The sequence below is a fragment of the Octopus bimaculoides genome, chromosome 7, assembly GCF_001194135.2.
Source record: "Octopus bimaculoides isolate UCB-OBI-ISO-001 chromosome 7, ASM119413v2, whole genome shotgun sequence".
Classification (NCBI taxonomy): domain Eukaryota; kingdom Metazoa; phylum Mollusca; class Cephalopoda; order Octopoda; family Octopodidae; genus Octopus; species Octopus bimaculoides.
The window spans coordinates 65,408,743-65,411,224 of NC_068987.1; the positions used below are offsets into that span (position 1 = coordinate 65,408,743).

The window sequence follows — 2,482 nt, forward strand, 5'->3', positions numbered from 1 at the left end:
ACTCTTTCACCACAACTTTCTCTCACTCTTTCTTCCTGTTTCTGTTGTGCCTGTAATTCAAAGGGTCAGCCTTGTCACACTGTGTCACGCTGAATATCCCCGAGAACTATGTTAAGTGTACACGTGTCTGTGGAGTGCTCAGCCACTTGCACGTTAATTTCACGAGCAGGCTGTTCCGTTGATCGGGTCAACTGGAACCCTCGACGTCGTAAGCGACGGAGTGTCAACAACAACAACAACAACAACATTATGTATGTATGTATGTATATGTAAGTGCAGGCGTAGCTGTGTGGTAGACGCTTGCTTCCCAACCACATGGTTCTGGGTTCAGTACCACTTCATGGCACCTTGGGCAAGTGTCTTCTACTTTAGCATCGGGCCGACCAAAGCCTTATGAGTGGATTAGTAGACTGAAACTGAAAGAAGCCCGTCGTGTATATATATATATATATATATATATTATTACAAATTTGGAATTTTACAAATAGGACCACAACTTCAATTTCAGGACAACCTTATTTTCTGGAGTACACATAGAAAGTTATATCCAAAATACTAATCTAATAATATAATCATTTTAAAGACTACTATATCGTACAATAAAATAAAGTACATTAGAATTATTTAGAAATTATATAAGTACATTTTAAAAAATACATATACCTTACCTGGTATTAGTCTGTGGGGAAAGAAGGTAATATTAATCAACGCTACATGTGTTTCTGCGCTGGTGGTTTCTTTTACTAAGCTATACCTAATACATAAATCCACCAGTACGTCCTCAGGCTATTTTTCTTTATATTATTATTATTAATGGATCCAACTTAATCATACAAATTCTAAGATATCTTCATTAAAAATAAGAATAAAAATAAAAACATCTATATATATATATAACTTCCTAATATATTTTTTACAAAATTTAAAAGATTTTAAAAATTAAAAAATTATCAAATTAAAAAAAATCATAAAAATTTATTAAACTTAAACACCAAAAAATATAATAACCATATTTATAGAAAGTGCTAAACATAAAGAAACCTTTATCGACTATCTTATAACTACGTCAAATTAAACTGCCTACCTATATAAACTTTAATTGACTGTGAAATTTACTCCTATCAATACTAGTATGCATTAGCATAATGTCAAACGTAAGTTGATAATATTTAAAATATAAAAAACCTCTATATATATTATAAATTTATTAAATAAAACTAGTAAATGAAACTATTTACCACAATTAATAAAGGAAGAATATTTATCTGCATGTTTACTCTTCCTTTAACCTGTGCAAATGGCTGCACCTTCTGTCCTGCGTTAAATATTATGGGAATAAAAAACACTACTCTAAAAGAAATTCTTTAAGACTAATATCATTAGACAGGTTGAATTCAAGGGGAGATCATAATAAGTTATTCTTATCTTTAGGTATAATTGGATGTTTTCTAGTGTTAAAGATTTAGAGATTTATTTTATTTAATATGTGGCCTGTCTAATCCTTTATAAGATAATATTCTTTACATTTATTCTTGGTTTTAGGTATATCCGTATCTAATACTATTGTATTGTTCTATTAAAACTACATTTAACTATCTTCCTCATAATTGTTTAAGATCACATACTGGGGATGGGGGTATCTTTTCATATATTTTTCATTTTATTATATGTAAAGCTATTTTTGTGTCGGCATTTTATTCCTCTCTCTTCTGTACTGTTCAGTAACACTTCTTTCGACTGGAATATTTTCATAAACTCAGTAGTGCATAACAAGCACATTTTATTACCAATTCTATATGATTTCGCCCTACTGAGTGTTTGTCCCACTCCACCATCGCATGACAACCGATGTTGGTGTGTTTACATCCCCGTAACTTAGCGGCTCGGGAAAAGAAACCGATAGAATAAGTACTAGGCTTACAACGAATAAGTTTTGGAGTCGATTTGTTCGACTAAAGGCGGTGCTCCAGTATGGCCGGAGTCAAATGACGGAAACAAGAAAAAGAATAAAAGAATATATATATAATACAAATAATAAATGAGTATATGCATATATACGTACATGTATGTACATACCTACATCTACCTGTATATATAGATGCATATCTGGGTACAGGACGTTGCAAACAAAACGTAGACGAAAAAATAATAAACGGAGTACAGAAAACACACAGGCCACAAAGAGAACATTTCCTTCATCAGCTGCCACCATTATAACACTGGCGTTTCGAAGAGTTAGGGCTGGACACATGTGACCAGTGAGGGGTAAGGAGAAAAAGTGGGAGAGGGAGAAAAAAAGGGAGGAAGTAGAAAATAGGTGAGCAACGAGAGACGGAAGAAGAGAGAGATATAGTAGTAACAGAAGGAAGAACGAGGTGGGGAAAAAGATACAAAGATAGATAGAGTCGCGTCAGAAAATATAAAGTTCAAAACTTACTTGCAGGGATATATATATATATATATATATATATATATATATATA

The 2,482-nt window shown here is 32.4% G+C and overlaps 1 protein-coding gene across 1 annotated transcript in view; it reads left to right on the plus strand.

The window, feature by feature from the left end:
- Window positions 1-2,482, plus strand: part of LOC106872832 (uncharacterized) — a 98,728-nt gene that overhangs the window by 71,753 nt on the left and 24,493 nt on the right. The window lies entirely within an intron of this gene.